Genomic DNA, 10,987 nt, shown 5'->3' with positions numbered 1-10,987 from the left:
CTAATCTGCAGGTCTACTCCACATACAGTTATACATTGCTATCATGTGTTAGTTTGTCATGTTCTGCATGGCCAATATGAAGTGATTTTATGGATTCAATTAGGCTCATTGTAGGACAGATGATTAAAAAAGGCACTAGGGATATTTTCATGATCTCAAAATATTCTAACAAGTACACTCTCTCTTTTCCAAGATACATATAACAATCCAAAAAGGAAGATCCCTGCCTGAATTGAAGAGATGCACCACATGCTGCAAGGGCTTTCACTTTTCGTATATATGTCCTATTGAATATGTTAAACAAGTTGAATATGTTAAACAAATGTTTCTTATTTATCTCTCTCGTTCTCTTAGAGTTGAAGCCTACAGCCATTCTATCCATGCAGCAACTGATGGAAAAGGGGTTCACTTTGGTGCTGTTGTGATGTTGTCACAAAAATTACATGTATATACTGTACAGACCAAGAGTTTGGACACACCTTCTCATTCAAAGAGTTCCCTCTCGAGGCGGTAACTCAACATTACGTCAGTTAAGACGTATATGGGAACTCTTCCCTTCTCCACTTTCACTGAAATCTTATTGGCTAACGCCAGCTGGGGACAGCTGGCCAATTGACGCGAAGCATGCAAATACTGGCGGGTCAGCGGGCAGTATAAAATGCATGGGCGCGAAAATTACGTCAGAATCTCTTTCTTCACGCTAGAAGTCTTATCTAAGTCATTGTGGAAGTTGCAATAGAGGACTACTCACCCTGTTTTCCTCTCCGCATCCGATGGCTGCTAATGCTAGATTCGGACCTTCACCAGTTCTGTGGGACCTGCCTGGGTTTCTCACACGGACCACATGTGCGCCCACTGTGCCGAGCTGCCAGTGCGCGCCCTCAGAGCCAGCGGCTCGGAAAATAGCGGGAATGAGGCCCACTGCCGCCAGCGAGCCGCTGGTGGGCCCTCCCCCGCCCGAAGACGTGGTGGACGATAGCTTCCGCCCCGCGAACTTCGTCCTCTTTGGAGCTGGCGAGCAAAACGACTCCATGTTGCTTTCGACGTCAGAAAAGGTTTGGAAAAAAGACTGCCCCGACCAAGAGGGCCCTGCAGACCTCCAGGAGGAGCTCATCAGGGTCTTCGGAAAGGCGCCGTCACAGAGCTGGGTTTCACTTACAAAACGCACCTGACGAGCCTGTGGAAGGTAACTGGACTCGTGGCTCCTCCAGTCGAGCTGCTACCAGACGGCATTGAGGCGTGCGAGAGCTCGTGGTGAAGTCGTGGGCTGCACCCCAATCGGCTCGCACCCACTCTGCTACACAGGCTATGTTCATAGGAGACCGTTACCGCACCTGTGCCCGTCTCCCTCTGCATTTGGTTCGGACCTCAGCCTGCCTTCAAAGCCGTGCAGCTCATGGCCCTTAAACGAACAAAGCCTATACTTCTGAGGGAAGACCGCTTCTGTTCTTTATGCCAGGGCAATACTCAAGGTGTTTCAGGCAGACGGCGGCACAGTAGCACTGACGTCATCAAGGATCTGCGCGCGGCAACTGATCTCGCGCTGATGGCTACTAACGCTCTGCTCAGCCATTTCATGGGACTCATGGTCGTCCTTACAGGCACCTAGGGCTTACCCTAGCTGTCCTGAAAGACGCGGATAGTAAGATGCCCCTAAACGTTCCAGTTGCTCCCTCCGGCCTCATTGATGACGTCATGGAGCTTTTCTCAGAGACGCAGAAAGCGCGCCAAGGCAATGAGCCACGTGATGCCCCGTCGCTCACTCCAGTCTTCTTCTGCGAGGTTCTTATGCACCTCGCCAGGCTCTAAAACCAGCTAAAATAGCCCGCAGTGGCACCCCGCTCTGAACCGGATGCTCGTTTCGGCCGAAACCAGCAGTGGTAAGAGCCTGGGAGGAAACATCAGGGTCAGTTGAGGACGAGGACCCCGCGCCGCGAGAGAGCCACCGCGCCATCGAGCCGTCTCCGTGACGGTGAAAGAGTGAGTGAGCGGGAGGCCCCGCCCCCAAGCACCATGTTCAAATGCATCATGTCCCCCATTTCCTTCGGGCGACGATTGCTATGTATGTTTAATTGCCGTTTGTGTGAGTTCCACAATAGAAGCATGTACACAATCAACAAAAGAGCTTTTCTTCTCTTACACTCAACACTGTGTCACTCGCCCTGTCTCATAGCAGCGCTGAGCCACAAACCCATGATTATAATGGCCTCGCGAGAGTGCCAACACCACATAAACACAGTGTCACCCTCCATGTTCAGATGCATCATGTCCCCCATTTTTCTTCGGGTGACGATTGCTATGTCTGTTTAAATGCTGTTTGTGTGAGTTCCACAATAAAAGCATTATACAATCAACGAAAGAGCTTTACTTCCTCTTACACTCATCACTGTGTCACTCTCCCTGTCTCAGAACAGTGCAGAGCCGCAACCTATGATTATAATGGCCTCGCCAGAGTGCCAACACCACATAAACACGGTGTCACCCTCCATGTTCAGATGCATCATGTCCCCCATTTTTCTTCGGGCGACGATTGCTATGTCTGTTTAAATGCTGTTTGTGTGAGTTCCACAATAAAAGCATTATACAATCAACGAAAGAGCTTTACTTCCTCTTACACTCATCACTGTGTCACTCGCCCTGTCTCAGAACAGTGCAGAGCCACAACCTATTATTATAATGGCCTCGCGAAGGAGCGAGAGTGCCAACACCACTAAGACACATGCATCATGTCCCCCACATCACTATGGGTGACGATTGCTATATGTGTTTAAATGATGTTTTTATGAATAAAAATTATACTATAGAAGCATGTATACTAATTATTGCACCCAGTATTGTGTCACTCGCCCTGTCTCAAACAGCGCAGAGCCACAGTCAATGATTATAATGGCCTCTCGATGGCGCAAGAGTGTCACACCATTACGAGACGCGCCCGCCCTCCCGCCAGTGCTTCCAGCCTCGCGGGGGCGGGGCCCTGGTCAAAATATGCCATCAGTGGCTGTAGACTTAACGCGTCCGCGGTGTCATCCCATGGACGGAATCCCGGGCGTTTCACCGTGGATACTGGGAATAATTCACGACGGATATTCTCTCCAATTCAAACGCAGACCTCCCCGCTTCAATGGCGTGGTCCCGTCACTGACTTTGCCCCAAAACCGTCCTGTTCTGCGACAGGAGGTTCTCAGTCTGCTCGAGAGAGAGCGATAGAGCGAATTTTCCCCTCAGATCGAGCGGAATGCGCATGTTGAATTATCTGGACGATTGGCTGATTTTAGCCCACTCAAGAGATGTGCTATCAGTCACGTGGAAACAAAGCTTCGCCGTTTGGATACGCTGGGACTGCGTGTGAATATGCAGAAGAGCGTGTTTTTACGAGTCGGACTGTAACATATCTGGAATATGTTTGGACTCGATGGCGATGCGAGCCCATCTTTCTCTAGAGCATTTCATTGACTCTGCGCTGTTTCAGACCGGGCAGGTCATTTGCACTGAGGGAATTCCAAAGGCTTCTGGGGCTGATGGCGGCGGCTTCTCCGGTGTGCCATCTGGGTCTGCTACATTGCGGCCGCTACAGTTTTGGCTGTAACTCGAGTTCTGCCGAAGGCGTGGTCTTCGGTCCACAAGCACATACGGTCATTCACAGTTGCGTCAGCACTCTGAGACCGTGGTACAGCCCGGATATGTTCAGCCCAGAAGTTCTTTTCTCTGCGAACGCGAATCTAGGCTGGAGAGCAATGCTCCTGGGCCTGTGGTCGGAGTCACAGAGATGGTGGCACATAAACCGTTTGGAATAATGGAAGCGGTGTCCTAATGTCCCTGCAAGCCTTTCGGTCGAAATTGGAGCGGAAACATGTACTGATTCAAACCGACAACACGTCTGTGGTCTCATACATAAATCGCCAGTACGGCGTGCGCTCCAGAGCTCTATTCAAACAGGCAGCGGGTCTCCTGTTGTGGGCGGACCGACACTTAATCTCCATAAGAGCGTCGCACATTCCCGGTACTTTGAACCGGGGAGTGAGCATGCTTTCGAGGAACGGGATTCCTCAAGGAGATGGAGGCTTCACCCAAGATCAGATCTAATGATTTGGGAGGGAGGAAGTGGATTTGTTGCCACGAGCGAGAACACGTTTGCTATCTCACTGTCCCCCTGCCGGGAGATGCTCTGACATCGCGTTGGCCGTTAGCCAGGCTTACACATCCCTCCTGTGAAGATTCTGCCTGTGTTGTGCAAAATCAGGGAGGAGAAAGCGTCAGTTATACTCGTGGCCCCGAACTGGCCGATTCAGCCCTGGTTCGCGGACCTGAGAGAGTTAGTGATGGCTCCCCCATGGCGAATCCCGCTCAGGCAGGACCTGCTGTCTCAGGCGAATGACACAATATAGCACCCCAGCCCCGAGCTGTGGAACCTTCATGTGTGGCCACTGCAGGGACCCTAATGAGCGGGACGCTCTACACTCACGAGTGCTAAACACACTTACAGAGACGCGAGCATCATCAAACATTCGCTGCTACGCACAGATGTGGTGAGTTTTACAAAATGGTGCGAGAACATTTATATTGACCCGGGGACCTGTTCCGTGTCGGATGTTTTGCGCTTTCCACAGCACAGTATGGATAGCGGGAGTTTGAAACCATCCACACTAAGGTGTATGTGACCTCTATTGCCGCTTTCGTTCCCCGGTTACGGGCAAACGATCGGTAAGCACGCTCTGGTTATCAGTTTTCTCAGAGGAGCGAGGAGATTGTGCACTTCATGGCCGCCCTCCGTGGGATTTCGCTCTAGTTTTGAGGGCTCTGTCTCTTACTACCGTTCGAGCCATTAACCTCGATTGCGGTTAAGGAGCTTCCCTGAAGACTGCCTTGCTTCTTGCTCTCGCCTTGACGAAGTGCCTTGGAGAATTTCATGTTTTTTTTCGGTGAACAATATTGCATTGGTTTCGGGCCTGGCGACTGTTATGTCACTCTCCAGCCGAGACCGGGTTTCGTTCCGAAATCACTCAATACACCGTTTTGTTTCCCTGCCCACCTTATCTGTTGAGCCGTCAGCCTCGTGTGACGCTGATGCTCAGAGCGCCAGGACCCTGTTAGGGTTTTACGGATGTATATGAATTGCTCGGCCGCCTTTCGTCAGTCGGACCAGCTGTTCGTGTGCTTGGTGGATGTAATAAGGGATGTGCTGTTTCTAAACAGAGACTTTCTCACTGGATCGTGGACGCTATCGAATGCCAGGGGAAGGATTATCCCCTCGATATCAGAGCTCATTCTGCGAGGTCAATATAAATGCTTCCTGATGGGCCTGGTCTAGAGGTATGTCTGTCCAGTATTTATGTTTTGCTGCTGGCTGGTCTTCCCAGAACACAATCGCCAGGTTTTACAAGCTGGATGTACCCTCTTGTAGCGTCACATCTACTATACAGTAGTTACCATGGCTGCTAACTCTGTGTTATGGATTATATGGTTTATGCAGTAGTCACCGCAAACGCCGTCGACTCTGTTTAACTCTCATGCTTGAGTGCTTATTGCTTTGTGTCTGCCCTGACTAGTGCAGATTTCTATATATTGCTTGAAATTATGCTAATTTAGTTAGGCTCGGAGCAGATGTCTCATTGGTCTAGTTCCGCCTATCAGATGCAAGCACTCTTAGCGACACGGCCATTGGCTAGATCTGTACTGCTTATGCGAGGGGGTGATTGACTCCGTTCAGGGAATATCTACACTGCTCTCACGGCGGGATTTTATACAGTTCCCATATACGTCTTAGCTGACGTAATGTTGAGTTACCGCCTCGAGAGGGAACGTCTCCGGTTACTATCGTAACCTCGGTTCCCTGAGAGGCGGGAACGAGACATTACGTTAGCCGCCGTGGTCGCTGTTTGATCAGCTGTGCTAGCGTTCAGTCGTGATTCTGACGTAATTTTCGCGCCCATGCATTTTATACTTCCCGCTGACCTGCCAGTATTTGCATGCTTCGCGTCAATTGGCCAGCTGTCCCCAGCTGGCGTTAGCCAATAAGATTTCAGTGAAAGTGGAGAAGGGAAGAGTTCCCATATACGTCTTAGCTGACGTAATGTCTCGTTCCCGCCTCTCAGGGAACCGAGGTTACGATAGTAACCGGAGACGTTTTCTTTATTTTCATGACTATGAAAATTGTAGATTCACACTGAAGGCATCAAAACTATGAATTAACACATGTGGTATTATATATATATATATATATATATATATATATATATATATATATATATATGTATGTATGTATGTATGTATGTGTATATATTAGGGGTGTAACGATACGCGTATTCGTATTGAACCGTTCGGTACGACGCTTTCGGTTCGGTACGCGGTACGCATTATGTATACCGAACGGTTCGTTGGAGTAATTAATTATATTTGAAAAAAAAAAAAAAGAGAGAGAGAAAGAAATATAATGATATGCGTTCAACAAGGTAGCCCAATAACCCAAACAACGTAACAGGCAACGCCCCTGACACTCCCGAAGAAGAAAAAAACACCATCTTATATGTTTATGTTAGGCTACTCAGCAGGCGCTCGCTCACTCAGTACGCGCTGAAGGCTCGTTGCAAAATAGCCAATGCGTTTAACAGACTAGAAATGAGAAGATCCTCCAATAACCAACAGGTCTGGTGTTTGGGTGCACTTTGGATTCCCTTTAAGCTATAATGGTGATGGCAAGAGAGTGGTGGATAAAAAAACCACGGTATGTCGCATCTGCAACATGACAGGGTACACCAGCGGGATTACAAAAAACAAAACAAAAAAAAAAACAGCGGGAATATCTGGGATATATGCGTCAGTACTATCTGGGAAAAGACGAAAAAAAGGAGAAACATGCACGCAGCAAACTATCCCTGCAGCATTTAGACACTATAGCTTACAAGGAATCCAACCCAAACACCAGACCTGTTGGTTATTTTAGGATCTTATATTTCTGGTCTGTTAAATGCATTAGACATTTTGCAACGAGCCTTCAGCGCGTGCTGAGTGAGCGAGCGCCTTAGGGGCCGTTCACATATCGCTCCTAAAAACGCATGGAAAACGCTAAGCGCGTCTTTCTCCTGAGGCGTCTGTCTTTGCTAAGCAACAATGACCTGCTCTCTCCATGAGACGCGGAAATTTCAGCGAAGGATAAATGGATTTGCAGCTCTAAAAATCGATTGCAGTAGCTCTGCTACTGAATTTATTTCAAAATTGCAATCCATATACAACTATGATCAGCTGTTCCTTCATCTTGGCTGAGCTCTCAACGTTGTTACGGGAAAGGATGAAGCTGATTGGTTGGTTCTTGTCACATGACCCGCGGTGCGCTTGCGGCATTCTGAAAAGTTGAGATGTTTTTACATTTTGCTGTATCTAAAACGTATCGAACCGAACCGAACCGTGACATCAGTGTATCATATCGAACCGAACCGTGAATTTTGTGAACCGTTACACCCCTAGTATATATATATATATATATATATATATATATATATATATATGTGTGTATGTATATATATATATATATATATATATATATATATATATATATATATATATGTGTGTATATATATATATATATATATATATATATATATATATATATATATATATATATATATATGTGTGAAACAACTGAAAATGTCATATTGTAGTTTCTTCAAAGTAGCCACCTACTGCTTTGCACACTCTTGGCATTCTCTTGATGAGCTTCAAGAGGTAGTCACCTGAAATGTTCTTCCAACAGCCTTGAAGGAGTTCCTCGAGAGATGCTTAGCACTTGTTGGCCCTTTTTCCTTCTGTCTGCGGTCCAGCTCACCCCTAAACCATCTCGATTGGGTTCAGGTCCGGTGACTGTGGAGGCCAGGTCATCTGGCGCAGCACCCCATCACTCCTTCTTGGTCAAATAGCTCTTGATGCCTTCAGTGTGACTTGACAATTTTCATAGTCATGAAAATAAAGAAAACTCTTTGAATGAGAAGGTGTTTCCAAACTTTTGGTCTGAACTATAATAAATGTATGTATATAAATAAACATTCTTGAATCATTCTTGTGTCTTGCCTCTCAACAACTTTTAAAATATTGGCAGTAATTTAGTGACTCGATACGCTGATTCCAACTTTAACTTACCTGATAATGAGTTTATTCACCTTAAGGAAGTGAATCAATATACTGTATAATTCAAGAGACAATTCAAGACATTTAAGGTTCTTCATTTTTTACAATTGTTTTAACATTGATATACATAAATTTTAAAAAAATTGACATTTCATTTATATTTTGTGTGAATTCATGTTTAAATTTAAAATTGTGACTCAAAGCACACTTAGTAATTAAACTCTGCTGCATTTTGAATCAAAAATCACATTTAAAATCAAATGCTACTGAGATTAATATTGATGCTAAGTAACGTGACTGCAAACTAAACCAACAGGATACTAGAACTCCGTTCCTGAAACTGCAGCCATCGCTATATTGGGCAGTACGGTAGGTGGCGCTGTCAGGAAAAACTAGGGTCCTAGAACTGCGGCCCAGATCTGCGGTCATGAATCTGCAGCCTCCGGTTGTGCAGGAACATACTATTGAGTTTATCACTGGCACCAACAACGGCAGTTTCGAGATCACCGTTATCCTCCCAAACAATCAGACCATCTCCCCCGCCCACAGAAGGTGTCCTTCAACCTTACATCTATTGAAGATGAGTCCCGATCTCAGGGTTCTGAATCTGACCATTTTTTGGAGGACGAGTGGCCTCGTCTTCAGTCTTCCTTTCGAGGTTCAAGAAGAAGCGCCGCGGCCACCGAAGAGGAACAACTTCGACCGCCATCACTATGACCAATATCGAGGAAGAGATATCCTTGGTGATCAACCTTTCTGACAAGCCTTTATCTCATGCACAACGGACTGTATTGTCCAAGGGTATGTCTTTTTCACCTACTCAAACCGCTAGCTTATTCAATACTAGAGTGGACTTGTTCCGATTCTATCGTAATTTACATTTAAAGTTGTTCTATCACAAGTCAGGACATAACTTTGACAATGGGACTAAGGGATTTTATCCTGTGATTCCTTGTGATTCTACACCTGAACAGTCGATGGCTGCTGACAATATAGCTAGTACGGACACTCAGTCTTTATTTAGACCTAAATCCCTATTTACACCTATGGGATCTATTCCTTTTCTATTTGCCTTTTGTAAAAAAGTTGATTTTGATGTGCAAACATTTTTTGATACCAGATCTAAACCAATACAGAAATCCAATCTGTCTATTACAGAATTCAATGCTCTTAAAGAACTCACGAATAAGAATGAAATCATTATCCGCCCGGCAGATAAAGGAGGGGCGGTAGTGGTTTTATCCAAAGAGATGTATATCCAAGAGGCAACCAGACAATTAGATACCAAGCATTATGAAAGAATTCGTACTAATCCCTTGTCTGAGTTAACTAATGCTTTTCATAACATTTTAACTCATGCCAATGACTCTAATTGGATTACTGAAAGTGAAATGAGATATATGACTGTTGAATACCCTGCTTTGGCTACATTTTATTTATTACCTAAAGTACATAAACCTCCTTTTGATAATCCTCCTGGGCTACCCATTATTTCGGGTAATGGTACACTTACTGAACCAGCGTCTAAATTTGTTTTTTTTTTTTCATCAAACCCTTTGTTAAGACTCTCCCCTCTTTTATTGAGGATACTGTTGATGTCCTAAACAGTCTGTCTAAGTTGGGTAATGTGGGTTCTCAATACTTAATTACTATGGATGTGGAATCGCTATATACCAATATTGATCATGAGGAGGGTCTGCATGCTTTAAGACACTTTATATCTGAGAGAACTGATACAAAACCTCCATCTCATTTTATTGTACAACATACTGAATTCATTATTCACAACAATGTATTTACATTTACTGATAAATTGTACAGACAAAAAATTGGAGTACCCATGGGTTGCTGTTTTTCACCTAATTATGCTTGTCTTTATTTGGGATTATGGGAAAAATTACATGTACTCAATCCGATTAATCCTTTACATCATTGTATTACCTGGTATGGTCGTTATATAGATGATTTACTCTTTATTTTCAATGGAACTGAGACTCAGGTGTTGGAATTTCACCAATACCTTAACTCTATTAATAGTAATATCAAATTATCTATTGAATATTCTAAACACAAAATTGACTTCTTAGATTTGACCATCTCAATTGATGTAGATGGTATGTTACACACCACGATCTTTAGGAAAAAGACCTCTAAAAATACCATTCTTAGAGCTGATTCGTTTCATCCTCCACATCTTATTGAGAACATACCATTTGGCCAATTCCAACGTTTACGCCTTATTTGTGATGATAATGCTGATTTTGAGAGACAGGCGGACAATATGTCAGAACGGTTCATAAAGAGCTTACAAATCAGACACTGTTGCTCGTGCACGTTCTAGAGCCCAATTATTGAAACGTTCCGACACCCTTGCTAAGAAGGTACACAAAACAGACACTCAATCTCGCCCTTTTTTTGTCACACAATATAATATGGAGGCTAGACATATCAAACGTATCATTTTAGATAACTGGGCCATTATCAAGTCTGATCCTGTACTTCAACAGATTTTTCCGCAACCTCCTTTGGTGTCCTATCGTAGAGCTCCGACACTTCGTGATAAATTGGATCATAGTTATCTTCCTCCTGAGAAAAAAGAAAATTGGCTCAAGAGACCCATTGGTTTATATCGATGTATGAATTGTCCTCATTGCAGTAGCATTATCCCATCAAAAAACTTTGTGGATTTTAAATCCAATAAAATACACAAAATCTGAGATTTTATTAACCGTAACACTACCTTCATTATATATCGTTTATCTTGCCCATGTCAGAATGTTTTTATGTAGGCAGAACCAAGAGACGTTTGCGTGATCGATTAGCTGAACATAAGTATGCTATTCGTACCAATAATCCAGACAACCGTATG

Source organism: Carassius gibelio, chromosome A18 (assembly GCF_023724105.1).
Source record: "Carassius gibelio isolate Cgi1373 ecotype wild population from Czech Republic chromosome A18, carGib1.2-hapl.c, whole genome shotgun sequence".
Taxonomy (NCBI): Eukaryota; Metazoa; Chordata; class Actinopteri; order Cypriniformes; family Cyprinidae; genus Carassius; species Carassius gibelio.
The sequence above is the reverse complement of the archived record's forward strand: the minus strand, read 5'-3'. Positions refer to the sequence as shown.